We start from the raw sequence: 24,096 nt of genomic DNA, 5'->3' as shown, positions 1-24,096 counted from the left end.
TGCAGGAGTTGGCCATTCGGCCCTTCGAGCCAGCACCGCCATTCAATGTGATCATGGCTGATCATCCACAATCAGTACCCCGTTCCTGCCTTCTCCCCATATCCCCTGACTCCACTATCTCCAAGAGCCCTATCTAGCTCTCTCTTGAAAGCATCCAGAGAACCGGCCTCCACCGCCCTCTGAGGCAGAGAGTTCAGTGTAAACCAGTATCTGCAGTAACTTCCTACTCAATATTTCCCAATATTTAAACCAAATGGATGTAATGGAATGAAGAGCAGGGGCTGTTGGAGCAGGGAGGTGCAGACTGATCCGGCGGGCCAGGTAGCATCTTTGGAGAAAAGGAATGGGTGGTACTTTGTGTCTATCCTGGAAACATAGAAACATAGAAATTAGGTGCAGGAGTAGGCCATTCGGCCCTTCGAGCCTGCACCGCCATTCAATATGATCATGGCTGATCATCCAACTCACTATCCCGTACCTGCCTTCTCTCCATACCCCCTGATCCCCTTAGCCACAAGGGCCACATCTAACCCCCTCTTAAATATAGCCAATGAACTGGCCTCAACTACTCTCTGTGGCAGAGAGTTCCAGAGATTCACCACTCTCTGTGTGAAAAAAGTTCTTCTCATCTCGGTTTTAAAGGATTTCCCCCTTATCCTTAAGGATTACCCCTTGTCCTGGACTTCCCTAACATCGGGAACAATCTTCCTGCATCTAGCCTGCCCACGCCCTTAAGAATTGTGTAAGTTTCTATAAGATCCCCCTATGATTGTTCCTTATTACACCCCTGGCCAGATCAATCAGAACCTCCTTGGCTCCACTCCCTGCCCTCCATTCCATTACATCTCTCGTTTCACTATTTGGAATAATGGCTCAGCGCCGGAGACCCGGGTTCGATGCCGACTATGGGTGCTGCCTGTACGGAGTTTGTACGTTCTCCCCGTGACTCGCGTGGGTTTTCCCCGAGATCTTCTTCAGACTGTCTTTGTGACCCTTCTTCAGAGATATTCCCTTGCAACTAAGAAGATCACCGGGTCATCTGACTCTATTCTGACTTTTAAAAGATCCATTTGAACTACCCCCCACCCCCCTCCACACTTTATTCTCCCACCATCCATTGAAGGAAAATCTGGCTTAACAAAATATCTCAGAGGCAGCACAGAGACACAGCGGTAAAGTCACTGCCTTAGTGAAGGAACGGGTGACGTTTCGGGTCAAGACCCTTCTTCAGACTGGCAGTCACCCATCCCTTCTCTCCACAGATGCTGCCTGTCCCGTTGAGTTACTCCAGCATTCTGTGTCCATCTTCGATTTAATCCAACATCTAATTCAAGAAGTGTCATCTGAAGTTTGTTCCCACGAAGTACACGCCAGTCTCTCTCGGCAGTTTAGAAACATCGACAATAGGTGCAGGTGTAGGCCATTCGGCCCTTCGAGGCAACACCGCCATTCAATGTGATCATGGCTGATCATCCACAATCAGTACCCCGTTCCTGCCTTCTCCCCATATCCCTTGATTCCGTTAGTCCTAAGAGCTAAATCTAACTCTCTCTTGAAAACATCCATTGATTTGGCGGAGTTTCCCTCCCTGAGTTACTGCAGTATTTTGCTGCTTCTCCCCCTCCCACGCTCCTCTCCGACACCCTGTGGCTGGTTACTGGCTGTGGGGGTGGAGGCTTCTCCACGTCTGTGTTACGGGGCCACCTTATGAGTGTGTATGTGTGTGTGTGAGAGTGTGTGTGAGAGGGTGTGTGTGTGTGTGAGAGGTGTGTGTGTGTGTGTGTGTGAGAGTGTGTGTGTGAGTGTGTGTGTGTGTGTGTGTGTGAGAGAGTGTGTGTGTGTGTGTGTGTGTGTGTGTGTGTGAGGGTGTGTGTGTGTGTGTGTGTGAGTGAGAGAGTGTGTGTGTGTGTGTGTGAGTGTGTGTGTGTGTGTGTGTGTGTGTGTGTGTGGGACCAAGTGAGTGTGCGAGTGTGTGTGTGTGTGAGAGAGGGTGTGTGTGTGTGTGAGTGTGTGTGTGTGAGTGTGTGTGTGTGTGAGTGTGTGTGTGAGGGTGTGTGTGTGTGTGTGAGGGTGTGTGTGTGTGAATGAGTGTGGGTGTGAGAGTGAGAGTGTGTGTGTGTGTTTACAGATCGCTGTCCTATCCCTCCCCACCCCTTCTCCTCCCCTCCCTCTGGGTTGACACACACACACACACACACACACACGTTTACACATACATCCACGACACACACACGTTTACACATACATCCACGTACACACACACACACGTTTACACATACATCCACACACACACACACATCTCTTATCCACTCTGCTTGTAGCCACCCCTTCCTGGATTGCAATCCCATGCTCCGGTTTGGCCACTCCGCACCGCGCTGAGAATAACACGTCTGTCCCTGCCCCCGCTCCCCCTCGCCACTCTCATTCACCACATTCATTTAACCATCTCATCCCCCCCCCCCCCCCCCCCCCCCCCAGCGAGCCACCTCTCCTCTCGCTGCCCACCCCCTCGGCTTAGAGCCCACCCCTCCTCGTACCAGCCGCCCATCAACTGCCCCCCCTCTCTCTCTCTCTATTCCTTCCACATTCAGCCCATCTACAGCAGTAAATTCGTCTCCCACCCCCTCTCTCTGCAGCTCCTTCCACATTCAACCCATCAGCACTGTTTCACCCTCTCTCTCTCTCTCCCTTCCTTCCCCCTCTCTCTCTCTCTCTCTCTAATCCTTCCACATTCAGCCCATCTACAGCAGTAAGCCCCCCCCCCTCTCTCCCCCCTCCCCCCCCCCTTTCTCTCTCCTTCTCTCCTTCCCTCCCTCCCACTCTTTTCTCTCCCTCTCCCTCTCTCTGTGGCGCTCTCTCTTTCTCCCTCTCCCTCTCACTCTCTCTCTGTCGCCCCCACTACAGGAGAACGAGCTACATTTTCATTCAGCACAGATCTCCTCCAGGATCAGACCTCCCCTCCTCTCCTCTCTCTCTCTCTCTCGCCTTCACCATTACCCAGCCTTGGACTATGTTGCTGCTGCCGCCGCCGCTGCCGCTGCTCGCTGCATCCTCCGCAGCCCGTCGCTAGCGAGGGCTGTATAGAGATAGATAGATAGACATTTAGAATTGCACATCTGTATGTGCACGCACACGTCTAGATCTGAAACATCCACCCCAAGTCTTGTCACACCGGCATGACAAGAAGGCAAACGACTCTGGCCTCAGCTAGCGTGCACCGTCTACAAGGTCGCCTCTACAGCGGGACCCGGCACCAAAGCGACGGCGGCAACTTCATGCCGAGATATCACCCGTCCGGAGCTCGCTGCAGTACAGCCGCGGAGGAGGACCGTGACTAGGTGAGAGGGGGAGAGGAGAGGGGGAGAGAGGAGAGGGGAGAGGAGAGGGGGAGAGAGGAGAGGGGAAGGGGGGAGAGATGGGGGAGGGGAGAGGTAGAGAGGGGGGGAGAGATGGGGGGAGAGAGAGGGAGAGAGAGGGAGGGGGAGAGAGAGGGAGAGAGGGAGGGAGGAGAGAGAGAGGGAGAGAGAGAGAGAGAGAGAGAGAGAGGGAGAGAGGGAGGGGGAGAGAGAGGGGGAGAAGGAGAGAAGAAGAGAGATGGAGAGAGAGAGAGATAGAGAGAAGTTGAGAGATATTGGGGGGGATATGGGAGAGATGGGGAGAGAGGAGAGATGGGGGGAGAGAGGAAGGGGGAGAGAGAGGGGGGGGAGAGGAGAGGAGAGGGAGGGGGAGGGGAGGGAGGGGAGAAAGGGGGGAGGGGGAGGGGAAATGCGCGGGCGCTTGGGGAGGCGACGGTGATGTTGAGGCCACACTTTATAAGACGATTCCTCTGCGAATGTTTTGCCGTGTATGTGGTGTGATTGGGGGTGGAGAGGTGGTGGAATGATAAGTCCTGGATACCTGCAAAAAAAAAAAAAAAAACCCCGCAGCCTGTTTAACAGGCGGATTAACGATGAAGTTGTGCGTTTTCCCGGGTCACGTCTAAATGCACATTGCTAATGTTGTTCCAACCCGGCCGGTCACCAACGTGGCGGAGGGCGAGTAAGTGTTAAAAATCGTGGCCTGATCATCCAATATTTAGTCCTTCTGAAACCCTTTTCTGCGTGTGCGCTTGTCTTGCGGGTGTGTGTGTGTACGTGTGTCTGTGTGTGTGTGTCTACGTGTTTGTGTGTGTACGTGTGTATCTATGTGTACGTGTGTATGTGTCTGTGTGTATGTGGCTATGTGTATGTGTCTGTGTGTGTGTGTGTCTATGTGTATGTGTGTGTCAGTGTATGTGTCTATGTGTGTGTGTGTATAATGTGTGTGTGTGTGTGTGTGTGTCTATGTGTATGTGTGTGTGTCTGTGTATGTGTCTATGTGTGTGTGTGTGTGTCTGTGTGTGTGTGTGTCTCTGTGTGTGTGTGTCTATGTGTGTGTGTGTGTCTGTGTGTGTGTGTGTGTGTCCACGTGTGTGTCTATCTGTGTGTGTGTGTGTCTATGTGTGTGTGTGTGTGTGTGCCCTGTGTTGCAGATTGAACGCAGACGTGTCCACATCTCGGCCCTCAGGAGTTGTGGGACAAGGTGTGAGATGACGGGGGTCTGTGTTTTGAGCAGGTGGGAGAGGGAATGAAACGCTGGGGATATATATATATATATATATATATATCTGTGTTCCGAATCCTTTGATCTGCAGTACACGCGAGTTCGGCGGGAGGGAGGAGGGGGAGAGGAGGAAGGGGGGGCAGACACGATGTAGATATTCCAATTTTTTTTAATGCCCCCCCCCCCCACCCCCACCATTGATGTAACTCCACTGCCAATTAAGCGCAGCATTGTGAATTGAACTTTTAATGTGTGATTTAAAAAAAGAAAGATTCTCTGTTAGTTGTTAGATTGTGGTGTGATTCTCTTTACAGTGATCTGCACCTCGTTGAAATATTTAGCAGCCATACAATTTTTTTCCTCTCTCCTCTCTCTCTCCCCCTCCCTCGCTGTGATGTGGAGAACGAGCCATTGAAAGTTTTCTTGAAGGGAAGGCTGTGTGTGAGTGTGTGTGTGTGTGAGACGGGCGGAGTTACATTTGCCACTAGGCGGAGCTCTTACTCTATTCCACCCCAAAAAAACCTCCAAAGATTTGCAAAGACTCCCTTCCCTCGCCGTTGCCTCTTTAAATGGAGACTCGTCTTTTTTCTGCTTCTTATTATTATTAAACCAAGCTTCCCCTAGTTGATTCTGCTGAGCAACATTTGATGAAAGCGGTCGGTTTGTCCCTGCACATCGGTTGTGTAATGTGCAATAATAAATCTGCAGATCCAACTGATTGTGTTAACCTTCGCCTTTAAAAGTTGATCATGATTGGGGTTGCGTTGAAAACTCGTATCCTAGTCTCACCTCCCCTCCCTTCATTCCCCTCTCCCCAAATCAATGCATAAACACTCCACTGCAGGTGCGCGGACGTGACTTTAAGGCAACAATCTCCCAGAGAGAGAGAGAGAGAGAAAGATTCACATTCTCGCTCCTGTTTCATCTTTTACTCCTAACGCCATTTGGTTCAATCACCAGACGCACGGCGACTCTGTGCAGAGAGGCCCTTGTGTTTCGCTGCCCTCCAGTTTGTACACTCACGATGCACACCTGCTACCTGTCGCCCCTCACCTGTCACCCTTCAATTTGTCAGTCAGGGACCCCAGCAGAAAGATAGGCTTGGATAGAGTGGACGCGGAGAGGATATTTCCACTCGTGGGAGAGTCTAGGACTAGAGGTCACAGCCTCGGAATTAAAGGACGTTCTTTTAGGAAGGAGACGAGGAGGAATTTCTTCAGTCACAGGGTGGTGAATCTGTGGAAGTCTTTGCCACTGAAGGCTGTGGAGGACAAGTCAATGGCTATATTTAAGGCAGAGATAGTTAGATTCTTGATTAGCACTGATGTCAGAGTTCATGGGGAGAAGGCAGGAGAATGGGGTTAGGAGGGAGAGATAGATCAACCATGATTGAATGGCAGAGAGACTTGATGGGCCGAATGGCCTAATTCTACTATAATTTATGATCTGATGAAAGTAAGTATGTGGATACCACAGGATCTGTGATGCAATGTTGTCCACCAGACCAAGGCTCCCTTGTTCATCTTTAATGAGTGCATTATATATTTCAAGGGCTCCATCTGGCTTCACCTTCAATTGGATTTTGTTAGGATTCCAAGTGACTGGTTACTTGGAAGGCATGTGCAGGATACTGAGTTGGATGATCAGCCATGATCATATTGAATGGCGGTGCAGGCTCGAAGGGCCGATTGGCCTACTCCTGCACCTATTTTCTATGTTTCTATGTTTACTTTGAGATTTTTGTGTGACTGGGCTCCATCTGAACAGCGCACCCTGTTCTTAATGTTACCCTTTCAATCCATAGTATGCTGACATTGTGGGCCGAATGGCCTGTTCCTGCTCTGTACTCTACTATGTTTTAGCTCAGATTGAGCTAGGCACTCTGGTCAACCTGAGGAGCACCTTCAGCAACAGGCTGGTTCTGCCCCAATCACTTGTGAACCCCAGAAGCTGGTTTTGTACCGAAGATAGGCACAAAATGCTGGGAGGTTTCCTGATGTTTTTCACCACCGATGTGGACCACGTTCTTGATGAGTCTTCACCCTCGTCTTCACCCTTATCTGTAGGCCTTGCTGTTTGTGGTGCTCATCGAATGAGCCTTGCAGAAAAGCTATAAAGTCTTATTTCTGGATGTGCTGGAGCGGGTCCAGAGAAGGTTCACCAGAATGGTCCCACGAATGAGTGGATTAATGGACGATGAGCGTTGGACGGCACTGGTCCTGTACTCGCTGGAGTTTAGAAGGATGAGGGGCCACCTCATTGAACCTTACCGAATAACAAAAGTCCCGGATTGGGTGGGTGTGGAGTGGATGGGCTCTTCCACTCGTGGGAGAGTCTAGGACCAGAGGTCATAGCCTAAGAATTAAAGGACGTTCCTTTAGGAAGGAGATGAGGAGGAATTTCTTTAGTCAGAGGGTGGTGAATTTGTGGAACTCATTGCCACAGAAGGCTGCGGAGGTCAAGTCAATGGTCATTTTTAAGGCAGAGATAGATGGATACTTGATTAGTACGGGTGTCAGGGGTTATGGGGAGAAGGCAGGAGAATGGGATTGAAAGGGAGAGATAGATCGGCCATGATTGAATAGTGGATTACATAGAAAATAGGTGCAGGAGTAGGCCATTCGACCCTTCGAGCCTGCACTGCCATTCGATATGATCATGGCTGATCATCCAACTCCGTATCCCATCCCTGCCTTCTCTCCATACCCCCTGAATCCTTTTAGCCACAAGGGTCACATCTAACTCCCTCTTAAATATAGCCAATGAACTGTGGCCTCAACTACCTTCTGTGGCAGAGAATTCCACAGATTCACCACTCTCTGTGTAAAAAATGATTTTCTAATCTCGGTCCTAAAAGACTTCCCTCTTATCCTTAAACTGTGACCCATAGTTCTGGACTTCCCCAACATCGGGAATAATCTTCCTGCATCTAACCTGTCCAACCCCTTAAGAATTTTGTAAGTTGATGGGCCGAATGGCCTAATTTTGTTGCGGCACTTATAATGTGGACAACATTCTTGCTGAACGCGTACCTTTGATGTGAAGATAGACACAATATGCTGGAGTGACTCAGTGGGACAGGTGGCATCTCTGGATTGAAGGAATGGGTGATGTCTCGGGTCGAGACCCTTCTTCTAACTCTTGCTGTGCTGAGTGCTAAACCTCATCTGCAGGCCTTGCCGAATAACTGTTGGTGGTTCTCATGGAATGAGCCTTGTCGTGAAGCCATAGCTTTATTGTATTCCCCATAGATGTGGGGGTTTGCAGTGTGCAATGTGAGTTGCAGGCACGGTGCAGCCTTACTGCAGAGCAGTAGACATCTCATGAGGATTCATTCACGTCGCAACCTGGCACATAGAAATATTCAAGATCGACACAAAATGCTGGAGTAACTCGGTGGGTCAGGCATCATCTCTGGAGAGAAGGAATGGGTGGCGATTAGGGTCGCGACCCTTCTTCTGACTGAGAGTCGGGGGAGAGGGAAACGACACATAAACGATGATGTAGAGAGACACACAGAACAAATGATGATGTATATCTCTCTACATCATCGTCTGTATCTCTCGTTTCCCTCTCCCCTGAATCTCAGTCTGAAGAAGGGTCTCGACCCGAAACGTCACCCATTCCTTCTCTCAAGAGACGCTGCCTGTCCCGCTGAGTTACTCCAGCATTTTGTGTCTATCTTTGATTTAAACCCGCATCTGCAGTTCCTTCCTACTCGGGAATATTCAAGAGATCTTCTCTCAGTATGTTCCAGTTTAATCTTGGATAGAAGTATGCAGTAATGTTCTGTGTAATCAAATAGGTGACTGTCCAATGTATTTTGCTTTAGAAAATATATAACAATGTCGTAAACGCCTGCAGGTCTTTTTAATATAAATATTTAGACTTTCGACTTCAGCTTAGTTTATTGTCAAGTGTATTGAGGTACAGTGAAAATAATTTGCTGCGTGCTAACCAGTCAGCAGAAAGACAATACATGATTACAATTGAGCCATTTACAATGTACAGACACATGATGAATGGAATAACGTCCAGTGCAAGGTAACGCCAGTAAGTAAGTAAGCAGAATTGGGTCATTCCGCACATCAAGTCTACTCTGCCATTCAACCATGGTTGATCTTTTTCAACCCCATACTCCTGCCTTCTCCCCATATCGCCCCAGCGCAGAGGGAGAAGAGGAGGGAAGAAACTGCAGACCTAAGACTTTTACCTCCATCACAGTGAGGAGATGCTGGGTGGACTCACTGTGGTGGATGTTAATATGTGTTTATTGTTGATTGTATTATATGTATGACTGCTACAATTTCGTTCAGACTTCGGTCTGAATGATAATAAAGGCTGCCTAATCTAATCTAATCTAATACCCCTGACACCTGTTCTAATGAGTAATCTCCAAAATATAGATCTGCAATTTTTTAACATCAACACCATCTGTTGGTCGCCATTTTGATTGTGGCTTTTAACCCCATTCTCCGACCTTCTCCCCATAAACACCCACCTTGTCTTGCATCTCTGGAGAGAAGGAATGGGTGACGTTTTGGGGTTGAGAACCTTCTTCAGTCTGAAACAGTCCCTCTAACTAAGGAAATTCCTCCTCATCTCCTTACCCAGACTCTCAGTCTGAAGAAGGGTCTCGACCCAAAACGTCACCCATTCCTTCTCTCCAGAGATGCTGCCTGACCTGCTGAGTTACTCCAGCTTTTAGTGTCTACCTTTGATTTTACCAGCATCTGCAGTTGTTTCTTAGTACCCTTCTTGTCTTCTTGTCTCTGCCATTTCATCGCTAGCCTAATAGAAGTTCACGGTGATCTTCATTTCATTTCCAGCTCGTATGAATCCATACACTTAGATCGGTGATCGCAGGCATCTTGCTTTGCTTTGATCAGGCAGTAGTGTGTGGGCCTTCTCTCTGTTCTGAATGACGTGATTCACACATCTGAGCATTTGGGGATATTTAAGAGATGTTACAAGACATGATGTTGAGCTGGCAAGTTGATAATCGGCAGTTACACGAGGAGACCAGATGACATGTACCTGAAATTTAACGCATTCCTTGGATAACTCTTCTCTGAACAGAATTTTGGGATGAAGGATGGAAAATTCACCAGTGTGTTTTAAATTAAGTTAAATAATAAGAGATGGGTCCACTCGGCGAGTATAGACACAAAAGGCTGTTCTGTAGTCAATGCCTACTATGTTCTGTTGTGCTGAAGCAAAGCAAGAATTTCATTGTCGTATGAGGGATTTAATAAACTCTCTTGAATCTTGGAGTAACTCAGCGGGACAGGCGGCATCTCTGGAGAGAAGGAATGAGTGAAGTTTTGGGTCGAGACCCTTCTTCAGACTAGCCGTCACCCATTCCTTCTCTCCAGAGATGCTGCCTGTCCCACTGAGCATTTTGTGTCTATCTTCGGTGTAAACCAGCATCTGCAGTTCCTTCCTGCACAATCATCATCAAGTATCATATCTCTCGGTTCCATCCATACGTTTATGTGATAGGAGCAGTGTGGATGGCCGTTAGCTCGCTAGGAGCTCATCCGCCCTTTGACAGGTCTTGTTTTTGGTCCTGCTGGGGGTCCACAGCCCCCCCCTCGCCTGGCAAACCAGGTGGGGGAGACGGTTTAGTCGCCGACTATCCGAGCAGGTAGCACGGGATTACATAGTACCCGTGGCGGTGTCCTCGTGTGACTGCCACGGGTACCATGTAATCCCGTGCTACCTGCTCCGTGGTCGGATAGTCGGTGACTAAACCATCTCCCCCACCTGGTTTGCCAGGTGAGGAGGGGACTGTGGACCCCCAGCAGGACCAAAAACAAGACCTGTCAAAGGGCGGATGAGCTTCTCGCGAGCCATCGGCCATCCACACTTCAGTAGAAGTTGCGATCGCTGTTGTACACGGCATTGTAATGCACCGTGCGTGTTGATGGTTTCAACAATGATGATGATGATGAAGACCGCACTTTATGTGCAAATGATGAATAAAACTTGACTTGACGTGACTTGATGATTGCACATTTTTGGATTGTGACCTGCAGGCGAACCTGTGGTTTGTGGTGTTCCAATGTGTCTGCTGACTTTGACCTTGATGGTAGAAGCAGTTATGATTTTGAGATATGTTGTTGGACTAGCCTAGATGCTTCATTGCAGATGGTCCACATTGGTACTGCACTGTTCTGGTGGAGGAGGGAATGCTGGACATGGCGGATATACTACGAATAATGCTGACTCAGTCTTCTACAATGCTTGCGCTAACAGTGACCATTTGATTAGATACTAGCACTGAATGGAGAAACCACATTTCCTTTGGTTTCAGTGGAACCCGGGTCTCTGCCTTACAGCGCCAGAGACCCGGGTTCGATCCTGTCCATGGGTGCTGTCTGTACATTGTTTGCATGATCTCCCCGTGACCTGTGTGCGTTTTCTCCCAAATCTTTTTGTTCCCCACACTTCAAAGACATACAGGTTTGTAGGTTAATTGGCTTGGTATAAATGTAAATTGTCCCCAGTGTGTGTAGGGTTGTGCTAGTGTGTGGGGATCACTGGTCGTTGCAGACTGAAGGACATGTTTCCGCGCTGTATCTCTAAACAAAACTAAACTAAAGATGGATCGAAGGAATGAATTGAATAAATGTTATTAGCCATGTATGTACACATACAAGGAATTTGCCTTGGTGCTTTGCTCACAAGTAACAACACGATATACAGTAGACAATTAAAAATAAAACATTATAATTTAAACATGTGAAGAATGAAATAAAATACCAGAGCACAAATACCAGACAGATTTTTGGTTGTTGAGTAGAGCTACTGCTCGTGGATAAAAACTGTTTTTATGTCTGGCTGTGGCAGCTTTGACAGTCCGGAGTCGCCTTCCAGAGGGAAGTGATTCAAAGAGTTTGTGGCCAGGGTGAGAGGGGACAGAGATGATCAGAGATGCCCGCTCGCTTCCTGGCCCTTGCAGTGTACAGTTCATCGATGGGGGGAAGGTTGCAGCCAATAACCTTCTCAGCTGATCGGACGATTCGCTGCAGCCTCCAGGTGTCTGAGCCAAACCAGACCACGATGGAGAAGGTGAGGACAGACTCTACGATGGCCGTGTAGAATTGGACCATCATTGCCTGTGGCAGAGTGTTTTCTCAGCTGCCGCAGGAAGTACATCCTCTGTTGGGCCTTTTTGACTGTCTCTAAACTAAATTATTCCTTGGAGAGCAGAAGGATGAAGGGTGATCCTATAGAGATGTACAAAATCGTGAAAGGAATAGATCGGGTAAAAACACTCAAAGTCTCTTGCCCTGGGATGTGGGCCAAATGCAGGCAGGTGGGACAAGTGTAGATGGGACGTTAGCCAATGTGAGCAAGTTGGGCCGATGGGACTGTTTCCATGCTGGCTATGCCATGATCATATTGAATGGTGGTGCTGGCTCGAAGGGCCGAATGGCCTACTTGCACCTATTTTCTATGTACGACTGGTGTGTTAAGTGGTCCCAAGTCCCATTGCTCAACTACTGACGACCATGTTTTTATTGACAATAGGTGCAGGAGTAGGCCATTCGGCCCTTCGAGCCAGCACCGCCATTCAATGAGATCATGGCTGATCATCCCCAATCAGTACCTCGTTCCTGCCTTCTCCCCATATCCCCTGACTCCGCTATCTTTAAGAGCCCTATCCAGCTCTCGCTTGAAAGCATCCAGAGAACCTGCCTCCACCGCCCTCTGAGGCAGAGAGTTCCACAGACTCGCAACTCTCCGTGTGGAAAAAGTGTTTCCTCATCTCCGTTCTAAATGGCTTGCCCCATATTCTTCAACAGCGGCCCCTGGTCCAGGACTCCGCCAACATCGGGAACATGTTTCCTGCCTCTGGAATGCCCTCGACAAAGTTTACCACCTTTCCACTTCCCTTCCTTCAAGATCTTCATTGAAACAAAGCCTTTGGATAGCTCTTCTCATAGCTCCTGTTGTGGCCCAGTGCCATGGTTTTTGGTTACTCTCGAGTAATGCCTTGGGCCTTCCTGCTGCGTTGAATGTGCCTTGTAATTACAAGTTACGGTGTATGTCGGGTCGCGGAAGGTATGAAATTGTAAGTGTCTGGTAAGGGAATGAGGGGAAATAATAATGGGAAGAGCCAAGAACAAAGAAAATCTGGAAATGTTCACAAGTTGTAGGGGTAGAATTAGGCCATTCGGCCCATCGAGACCACCCTGCCATTCAATCACGGCTCATCTCTGCCTGCTAATCCCATTTTCCTGCCTTCCTCCCATAACCCTTGACACCCGTTTTAATCAAGAATTCGGCACGGACTTGTAGGACCGAGATGGCCTGTTTCTGTGCTGTAATTGTTATATGGTTATCTCTGACTTAAAAACATCCACTGACTTGGCCTCCACCACCCTCTCTGGCAATGAGTTCCACATATTAACCAGCCTCTAACTAAAGAAGTTCCACCTCACCTCCTTTCTAAAAGAGCACCCTTTAATTCTGAGGCTGTGACCTCTGGTCCTAGACTCTCCCACTAGTGGAAACATCCTCTCCACATCCACTCTATCTATGCTTTTCATTATTCTGTACGTTTCAATGAGGTCCCCCCTCAACCTTCTAAACTCCAGCGAGTACAGGCCCAGTGCTGTCAAGCACTCATCATATGCTCCCCCCCTCATTCCTGGGACTTGAGACCCAAGAAATCCTTCTTTATGTCACATTGAAGGATCTGGGTGGGATATTAAGGTGAGAACTATCACACACAGTAAGTCCTGTGTAGTTTCATGGAAGCATATCTCATTAGGAGGTCTTGGTGTCTACACCAGCGTTTTATTGTTATATGTCCCAAAACGGAACAATGAAATCCCTGCTTACAGCAGTAACAACAGGTGCGCAAACTTAATATTCCACAAAACCATCATAAACAACAACAAAAGTTCAGTAATATATATTTTGGAGGAATTCCTTTAGTCAGAGGGTGGTGAGTCTGCGGAATTTATTGCCACAGATGGCTGTGGAGGCCACGTCAGTGGATATTCTTAAGGCAGAGATAGATAGATTCTTGATTAATACAGGTGTTGGGGGTTATGGGGAGAAGGCAGGAGAATGGGGTTGAGAGGGCGAGATAGATCAGCCATGATTGAACGGCAGAGTAGACTTGATGGGCCGAATGGCCTAATTCTGCTCACAGAACACATATATAAAAACAAAGAAACAAATAAATAGACAATAATAGTACAAAAATACCACCTCCAAGTCAAAATAGTTCAGAGCCTATCTGGAGGTTGCAGTGTTTAATAGCCTGTTGCCTGTAGGGAAGAAGCTGTTCCTGAACCAGGACGTTACAGTTTTCAGGCTCCTGTACCTTCTTCCCAATGGCAGGAGTGGGCTAAATGGGCTTGGAGGTTAGATTCCTCCAATCTCCAAAAGTGACTTGTGTAGGAAGGAACTGCATGTGCTGGTTTACAAGGAAGGTAGACACAAAATGACGGGTCAGGCAGCATCCCTGGAGAAAAGGAATAGGTGACGTTTCGGATCGAGACCCTTTTTTGTGTCAGAAGAAGGGTCTCAACCTGAAACGTCACCTATTTCTTCTCCCCAGAGATGGTACCTGACCCGCTGAGTTACTCCAGCATTTTGTGTCTGTCTTCAGTTTAAACCAGCATCTGCAGTTCCTTCCTACACGGGAATATCCAAGAGATCTTCTCTCAGCATTTTCCAGTTTAATCTTGGGTAGAAGTATGCAGTGATGCTTTGTGTAATTAAATGGGTGTGGTCAATTTATTTTGCTTAAAAAAAATATATATATATTTATATATATATATTTATCTATTTATATATATATATTTATCTATTTATATATATTTATATAAATATATATATATATATATTTTAAGCAAAATAAATTGACCACACCCATTTAATCACATGTATATATGCGTATATATATATATAAAAATATAAATATATATATTTATATATATATTTTAAATAATATATTTTATATAATAAATATATATATTTATATATATATATATATACACACACACATGTGTATATATTTATATATATATGTGTATATATATACATATACACATATAAACATATATATATTTATTTATATATATATATGTGTGTGTGTGTGTGTATATATATAACAATGGCCTAAATGCCTGCAGATTTATGTATATCTTCCAAAAATAATTTTCTTGACATACAAGAAATAGTTTGAAACCACTCCTTTCCATCACATCGACAAAAAAATCGTATCTCTCTAGTTATTATAATTTGTTAATTAGCTGCATTCCTGTCCCCATTTTTGCTGCATTATTTGGAAGCACAGAAATGTATAAGCCTGGAAAATAGGTGCAGGAGTTGGCCATTTTGCCCTTTGAGCCAGCACCGCCATTCAATAAGATCATGGCTGATCATCCAAAATCAGTGCCCCGTTCCTGCTTTCTCCCCATATCCCTTGACTCCGTTAGCCCGAGGACTCCAAAGACGTACAGGTTTGTAGGTTAATTGGTTTGCTATAAGTGTAAATTTTCCTCTGTGTGTGTGTGTGCGTGTGTGGATAGTGTTGGCATGCGGGGATCGCTGGTTGGCACGGACTCGGTGGGCCAAAGGGCCTGTTACTAAACTAAAGCGATATCTGAACACATCCTGTGAATTGTCCTCCACCGCGTTCTGTGGCAGAGAATTCCACAGATTCGCCACTCTCTGGGTGAAAATGTCCTGCCTTCCACTGTGTGTACATTAAAGATTCAGGCATTGCATTGAAATCATTTGTTGGATTCTGAGATGGTTTCAACAAGAGACGTGTTTGACCGCAAGTGTCTTTTTTGTTCTGAAATAATTTTTTGCATCAGTGCTTCACTCCCCTGGATATGAGATGACAAGCCACTTTGTAGGGCAATGCCATCAGAACCAGGCTGTTACTGTGGAATAATGCCAGTCCTAAAATAGCCCTGGGTTTCATGAGCCTAGAGTCACTGCCTTGACATAATGAAGTGGTTTTAAAAAGCACAAGTTCAGCAGCTAACTAATGATTTAAGTATCACCGGGGCTCACAGTTTATATGGATTGAATGCCCTGCTCTTCTGCAAAGCTGGTAAAATACCATGTGACCCCTTGTCCTTTTAAAAGTCACATCAATGCAGGTCTATACAAGCTAGCACTTTATGGCCCAGCAGAGTTGTACAGCAATGCTGCACAGTGGTAGAGTTGCTGCCTCACAGCGCCAGAGACCCAGGTTCCATCCTGACTACGGGTGCTGTCTGTACGGAGTTTGCATGTCCTGTATGGGTTTTCTCCAGGATCTCTGGTTTCCTCCCACACCCTATAGACGTACAGGTTTGTAGGTTAGTTAACATCGGTAAGAATTGTAAATTGTCGCTGGTGTGTGTAGGATAGTGCTGATATATGGGGTGATCGATCGCTGGTCGGTGTGGGCTCGGTGGGCCGAAGGGCCTGTTTCCACTCTGAATTTCTAAAACTAAACTAAACTAAACTAATCTTCAGCATCATATTCAGAATTCAGCAAACAGACTCAGTGGAGTTGGGGAAACTTGAAATAATTGCCCAAATCAGATTGTTAATGCGTAGGTAGTACTCACAAGAGTCCGGGACTCTTGGAGAAGCTATTTCTCTGAATCATGTAAATGACTGGAGCCAAATTCAGAGAGTTGTGAGTCTGTGGAATTCTCTGCATCAGAGGGCGGTGGAGGCCGGTTCTCTGGATACTTTCAAGAGAAAGCCAGATAGGGCTCTTAAAGATAGCAGAGTCAGGGAATATGGGGAGAAGGCAGGAACGGGGTACTGATTCTGGATGATCAGCCATGATCATAATGAATGGTGGTGCTGGCTTGAAGGGCCGAATGGCCTACTCCTGCACCTATTTTCTATGTTTCTATGTTTAGTTTAGTTTTAGTTTAGAGATACAGTGCTTAAACAGGCCCTTCGGCCCGTCGAGTCCGCGCCGACCAGCGATCCCTGCACATTAACACTATCCTACACCCACTAGGGACAATTTACATTTAACCTACAAACCTGTACATCTTTGCTGTCTGTACGGAGTTTGTACGTTCTCCCCGTGACCTGCGTGGGTTTTCTCCGAGATCTTCACTTTCCTCCCACACTACAAAGACGTCCAGATTTGTAGGTCAATTGGCTGTGGTGTAAATGCAAAACGGTCCCTAATGTGTGTAGGATAGTCTTAGCGTGCGGTGATCACTGGTCGGCACGGACTCGGTGGGCCGAAGGGCCTGCGCTGTATCTCTAAACTAAACTAAATTGATTCTCTCCAGCCAGTTACTGTTCAATGATCCTGGAACATTGAAATTGATGCCAAGTCGGCCTTAGTCAGGTTAAGCTAGCTGTCTCTCGACACAAATTCAAATGTATGATTAAGACTGATTATCGCCACATTTTTGAAGTGGCTGGGTATCCTAGCAACAGCATGATATGAAGTAAAGGTTTCAGAGTTCAGACAACTCGGGCAATACTTTGGGGTGTCATGAACCTCTGGGGTACCTTGTGGTGACAAGACGATCGACGGAGATGTAATATTCATGCTGGGCAAAACGCATGATTTCTTCACAGTGAGACTCAGGAGGAGCCCAGCCAGGACTCACCCCACAGAGCCCAGTCCCTCCACGCACTAGAATCTCCCAACCCCTGCAGAGTGGTTACTAAGATGGCTGATCCGTGGGCGGTTGCTGCTGGGACGCAAGTCGGGGCTGGGTTGCCTGGGCAAAGGTGTCTGGCCCGAAACACCCGATGACCCCAGGTCACATCACTGAGGATGTGTCCCAGCACATCTAGAAGATATATATTTTTCACATGTTGTGTCTACCTCCAGTCAGTTGCTGAATTAAATACATGTACTGTATATTCTACAGTATTGAACCAATTGATGGGCGCAATTGCAAGCTTCTGAAAGACTGACTTTCAATTTTTTAATCTCTTATTTAGTCGGACAGGCTTGGGAAAATATTGATTTCTCTAACTTCTCTAACTCCTGCATTCCTTCCTTCAAAATGCCGGAGTAACTCAGCGGGACAGGCAGCATCACTGGAGAGAAGGAATGGGCTATGTGTCGGGTCGAGACCTTTCTTCAGACTGAGAGTCGGGAAGTGGGAGACAATAGACAATAGGTGCAGGAGTAGGCCATTCGGCCCTTCAAGACAGCACCGCCATTCAATATGATCATGGCTGATCATCCCCAATCAGTACCCCGTTCCTGCCTTCTCCCCATATTCCCTGACTCTGCTATCTTTAAGAGCCCTATCTGGCTTTCTCTTGAAAGTATCCGGAGAACCGGCCTCCACCGATGCAGAGAATTCCACAGACTCACAACTCTCTGAATTTGGCTCCAGTCATTTACATGGTTCAGAGAAATAGCTTCTCCAAGAGTCCCGGACTCTTGTGAGTACTACCTACGCATTAACAATCTGATTTGGGCAATTATTTCATTGTACAGTACTTTGTAATAAATTGCCAGTGGACAAATTATGCATTTTCTAAATGGATCCTCAAAAATACTTAATTAGCCTTAAATCAATTTAGGATATCCAATGGTTATGAATGGCATTACAAATGACATTACACACAAAGGCTTCTTTCTTCTCAAGCTCTGAAATTGCAACACAATGGAGGCGGTGGATATTGAGACCAAAATGCAGACAGCATGGATCATCTTTAATGTCGGTACTTTTACAGAGAGCATGCCATTCCTGTTCAAATTTACGATGACTGTATTTTCAAAGCATCCATGCAGCTAGTGCATTAGATAACCTGTACTAATCAAGAATCTATCCATGTGTAAGAAGGAACTGCAGATGCTGGTTTAAACCGAAGACAGACACACAAAAAAGCTGGAGTTTTGTGAAGAAGTGTCTCCACCCGAAACAACACCCATTCAATCTCTCCAGAGATGCTGCCTGTCCCGCTGAGTTACTCCAGCTTTTTGTGTCCAAGAATCTATCCATCACTGTCTTAAAAATATCCATTGTTATTGATATTGAAACTTACTGATTAGTGAAAGGCTTGGATAGGGTGGATGGGGAGTTTATCTTTCCACTAGTGGAAGAGTCTTGGGCCACAGGCCATAGCCTCAGAATAAAAGCATGTTCCTTTCAAAAGGAGATGAGGAGGAATTCTGTGAGTCAGAGGGTGGTGAATCTGTGGAATTCATTGCCACAGACGGCTGTGGAGGCCATCAGGGGAGATTTTCAAGGCAGAGATTGATAGATTCTTGATTAGTACGGGTGTCAGGGGTTATGGGGAGAAGGCAGGAGAATGTAGTTGAGAGGGATAGTAGATCAGCCATGGTTGAATGGCGGAATAGACTTGATGGGCCGATTGGCCTAATTCTGCTCCTATCACATGGACTTATGAACCTCCTGAGAATCAATTGTAAGCAGTTCTTTGTGATTGCTTGTTTATTTTGATTGCAAAAGGTGCACACCTCCAATTGATGGGCACAATTGCAAGCTTCTGAAAGACTGGTTTTCAATTTTTTAATCTCTTATTTAGTCGGACAGGCTTGGAAAATTATTGATTTCTCTGACTTCAAGTAACTCCTGCATTCCTTCCTTCAAAATGCCGGAGTAACTCAGCGGGACAGGCAGCATCTCTGGAGAGAAGGTATGGGGTATGTGTCGGATTGAGACCCTTCTTCAGACTGAGAGTCAGGGGAATGGGAGGCAATAGACAATAGGTGCAGGAGTAGGCCATTCAGCACTTCAAGCCAGCACCGCCATTCAATGTGATCATGGCTGATCATCCCAAATCAGTACCCCGTTCCTGCCTTCTCCCCATATCCCCTGACTCCGCTATCTTTAAGAGCTCTATCTAGTTCTCTCTTGAAAGTATCCAGAGAACCGGCCTCCACCGTCCTCTGAGGCAGAGAATTCCACAACTCACAACTCTCAGTGCGAAAAAGGGTTTCCTCATCACCGTTCCAAATGGCTTACCCCTTATTCTTAAACTGTGGCCCCTGGTTCTGCACTCCCCCAACATCGGGAACATGTTTCCTGCCTCTAGTTCCTGATGGTTGGACTAGATGATGGGCCAACTGGCCTATTTTTGAAGATGGACACAAAATACTGGAGTAAATCAGCGGGACAGGCATCATCTGTGGAGAGAAGCAATGGGTGACGTTTCGGATCGAGACCCTTCTTCAGACTGAAGAAGGGTCTCAACCCAAAACGTCACCTATTTCCTTCGCTCCATAGATGCTGCCGCACCCGCTGAGTTTCTCCAGCATTTTTGTCTACCTTCGATTTCTCCTTCATCTGCAGTTCTTTCTTAAACAGAGATAAGGAAAAGTAAGGTGTGAAACTCTAAGACGTGAGTTAAACGTCTGAAAGAAAAAAAGGAACAAGGAATATATTTTGTTCCAATATTTAATGGAGAAGTGGATTTCCTTGAAGTACCTAGACATACGCTGACGTGTGTATTTAGAGCATTGCTTCATTGCAAATGATTAACCTGACTATAATGAAAGGAGGAAGTTTGACATGTTTCATGCCTGCTCAGCTCTGATGCTTTCATCACCAAGCAAGGAGAACGATCAAAGGATTAGTTTACGATGTGCAAGATTACAAGTGTCTCTAACATTTTGTTTGTCCATAATTATCTCCAAACGCCTGTTGAGATGAATTGGTTCCACTCTGTGCAGCTGTACGAGGTCAGCTCAGCTGTGGGCTCAACCCTGCACTGCTGATAATGGTCTATTTATACCAGTTCCAACAGCCCAGAGACCCAGAACAATGCAGCCTCCCTTGGGGGAAGTTAAACATGCGCTGGGGCTGACTTGCACTGACTCTGGAAGCAGAGGGGTTGCATCGTCTAATGGCCCCCCCCTTGCCAGTGTGATCAACCGTGGCTCTGTCAAAGTATCCCGTCCCTCTGAGATTTGCAACCAAATTCCACGTCAGATACTTGGAGCTCAAAACCTAAGCTGCTGTGTCGAACCGCTGAACTGGACTCGCCGGCCCGGCCTACCTCCTGAGGTGAATATAGAGCACACATTACGCTGGAGTAACTTAGCGGGACAGGCAGCATCTCTGGAGAGAAGGAATGTGTGATATCAGTCTGAAGAAGGGTCTCGACCCGAAACATCACCAATTCCTTCTCTCCAGAGATGATTGCCTGTCCTCCAGCATTTTGTGTCTATCTTCGGTTTAAACCAGCATTCTACTCGGTATTGGGTATACCATGGATTAATTCAAAGAAATTCAGGAGAATGCTTACACAAAGTCTTGGATGAGATTTAATCTTCAAGCCTCAGGGGCCTGTCCCACTGTACGAGGTCATTCACGAGTTCTCCCCTGATTCGAACTCGGAGAATGTCCGTAGCGGGTCCGTAGGAGTTCGCGGATGTCTTGTAGCGGCTCGCATCTGATCTATTTATGTAATGTAAGTTTAGTCTAGTATAGGGATACAGCGGGGAAACAGGCCCTTCAGCCCACCGAGTCCGCACTGACCAGCGATCACCTGTCAACTACGTCCATCCCACACACACCAGGGCAATTTAGAGAAAACAATTGACCCACGCAGGTCACGGGGAGAACGTACAAACTCTGTACAGACAGCACCCGTGGTCAGGATCGAACCCGGGTCTCCGGCGCTGTGAGGCAGCAACTCTACCGCTGCGCCACCGTGTGGCCGTGCACACCACAGTGTTACACCTGACACGGCCAGTGTCACGTGGATAGTTTAGTTTATTGTCACGTGCACTGAGGTACAGCGAAAAGCGGGTTCAATCCTGAATATGGATGCAGCGTTTATTCACCTTCTCCCCGTGACCTGCGTGGGTTTTCTACGGGAGCTCTGGTTTCCTCCCACACTTCAGCCTTGTAGGTTAATTGGCTTGGTAAAATTGTAAATTGTCGCTGGTGAGTGTGCAGGATGGTGCTAATGTGCGGAGATCTCTGGTGAGGTCAGTGCGAACTCGGTGGGCCGAAGGGCCTGTTTCTGTGCTGTATCTCTAAACTAAACTAAACTAAACTACACTAAAGGGCCTGTCCCACTGTACGAGGTAATTCAAGAGCTCTCCTGAGTTTAAAAAAAAAGAAATCAAACTGGTGGTAAGTACGTAGAATGTACGTAGCGGGTACGTCGGAGCTCATGGATGTCTCGTAGCGGCTCGTAACGCTAACGGCAGGTACTCGGGAAAACGCGGTAAGTCGTGAAGTTTTTTCAGCACTGTGAAAAATGTCCACGAGAGCCCCGAGTACCTACGAACGGCTTTTACCCTAATTCTCCGAGTTCGAATCGGGGGAAACTCGAGAGAACTCTTGAATTAGCTCATACAGTGGGGCAGGCCCTCAAATCTCTCAATCCTTTCAATGGCTGGAAACTGCTTTGGGGCATTGTAAAAGGCGTTATAGAGAAATGCAAATATTTATTTTTGATAAATGGCAATAATGACTAAGCTTTTCACCTGCCAACGAAGATTGTACTTTGAAGATTTCACGAGAATGGAAGGAATTCTGTTGCTGTCTAGCCTGGTTGTAAACTGACTGTAAACCATCGACCCGCATTATGCTCGGCCTCATAAAACTATGAGGACCAATACCAATCGTAAATTGAAAGTTACCCACTCACGTTAAAACTTCACCCTGTAGACACACAAAAAAAATCATCGGAGTTGGCAGATCGATACAGTACTGGAGTGACTCAGCAGGTCAGGCAGCAAATCTGGAGAACTAGGACAGGTGACGTTTCAGGTAGAGACCCTTCTTAGAAACATAGAAACATAGAACTTAGGTGCAGGAGTAGGCCATTCGGCCCCATTTGGCCCTGCGAGCCTGCACCGCCATTCAATATAATCATGGCTGATCATCCAACTCAGTATCCCGTACCTGCCTTCTCTCCATACCCTCTGATCCCCTTAGCCACAAGGGCCACATCTAACTCCCTCTTAAATATAGCCAATGAACTGTGGCCTCGACTACCCTCTGCGGCAGAGAGTTCCAGAGATTCACCACTCTCTGTGTGAAAAAAAGTTCTTCTCATCTCGGTTTTAAAGGATTTCCCCCTTATCCTTAAGCTGACCCCTTGTCCTGGACTTCCCCAACATCGGGAGCAAACTTCCTGCATCTAGCCTGTCCAACTCCTTAAGAATTTTGTAAGTTTCTTCAGAATCTTCTTTGCATAACTGAACCATCCTACTATAACTAGAGAGCCAGTCCTGAGCCAGTCTACCTCATTGGAGATGGTGTTTAAGAATGAACTGCAGATGCTGGAAAATCGAAGGTAGACAAAAGTGTTGGAGAAACTCAGCGGGTGCAGCAGCATCTATGGAGTGAAGGAAATAGGCAACGTTTCGGGTACGAAATGTTGCCTATCTCCTTCGCTCCATAGATGCTGCTGCACCCGCTGAGTTTCTCTAGCACTTTTGTCTACCTCATTGGAGATCCTTAGACTATCTTCAATCAGAGTTTACCGGACTATATCTTGCACGAAACATTATTCACGTTATTCCCTTTATCATTTTTCTGTGGATGGCACGATTGTCATCATAGGTTCATGTTCATAAGTGATAGGAGCCGAATTAGGCCATTCAGCCCATCAAGTTACTAACCATTCAATCATGGCTGATCGATCTCTTCATCTCAAGCATTCTCCTGCCTTCTCCCCATAAACCCTGGCACCTGTACTAATCAAGAATTCATCTATCTTTAAAACTATCCACTGACTTGGCCTCCACAGCTGTCTGCGGCAATGAATTCCACAGATTCACCACCCTCTGACCTAAGAAATTCCTCCTCATCTCCTTCCGAAAGGAATGTCCTTTAATTCTGAGGCTGTGACCTCTGGTCCTAGAAACTTCCTCTCCTCATCCAGTGTATCCTGCCTATGATGTATTGTCTTGTTTGTACTCGCTAGAATTTAGAAGATTGAGGGGGGATCTTATAGAAACGTACAACATTCTTAAGGGGTTGGACAGGCTAGATGCAGGAAGATTGTTCCCGATGTTGGGGAAGTCCAGAACAAGGGGTCACAGTTTAAGGATAAGGGCGAAATCTTTTAGGACTGAGATGAGGAAAACATTTTTCACACAGAGAGTGGTGAATCTCTGGAATTCTCTGCCACAGAAGGTAGTTGAGGCCACAGTTCATTGGCTATATTTAAGAGGGAGTTAGATGTGGCCCCTTGTGGCTAAAGGGATCAGGGGGTATGGAGAGAAGGCAGGTACAGGATACTGAGTTGGATGATCAGCCATGATCATATTGAAACGGTGCAGGCTCAAAGGGCAGGAGGAGGCCTACTCCTGCACCTATTTACTATGTTTCTATGTCTTTCCGCTGACTGGTTAGCACGCAACAAAAAAGTGTATCAATGTACCTCGGCACACGTGACAACTAGGTTAGTGTAATTTAGAAATACAGCGTGGAAACTCAATTCAATTCAATTCAATTCAATTCAACTTTAATGTCATCGCACAAATACAAGTATCAGTACAACGAAATGCAGTTTTGCGTCAGACCGTAGTAGTTGTACATAAAGAGAAAAAACAAGAAAAAA

The 24,096-nt window shown here is 46.7% G+C and overlaps 1 protein-coding gene across 2 annotated transcripts in view; it reads left to right on the top strand.

Annotated features, from left to right (window-relative positions):
• Nucleotides 1–2,844: 2,844 nt before the first annotated feature.
• Nucleotides 2,845–24,096, top strand: part of brinp1 (bone morphogenetic protein/retinoic acid inducible neural-specific 1) — a 169,720-nt gene continuing 148,468 nt past the window's right edge. The window contains exon 1 of one of the 2 annotated variants that reach the window (XM_055660337.1): nucleotides 2,845–3,338. The gene's annotated coding sequence lies outside the window, so the exon portion shown is untranslated. Of the gene's footprint in view, nucleotides 3,339–3,890; nucleotides 4,039–24,096 lie in introns of those variants that run through there. The other variant, XM_055660338.1, reaches the window with a different exon arrangement.

Source organism: Leucoraja erinacea, chromosome 31 (assembly GCF_028641065.1).
Source record: "Leucoraja erinacea ecotype New England chromosome 31, Leri_hhj_1, whole genome shotgun sequence".
Taxonomy (NCBI): domain Eukaryota; kingdom Metazoa; phylum Chordata; class Chondrichthyes; order Rajiformes; family Rajidae; genus Leucoraja; species Leucoraja erinaceus.
The sequence above is the reverse complement of the archived record's forward strand: the minus strand, read 5'-3'. Positions and strand labels throughout refer to the sequence as shown.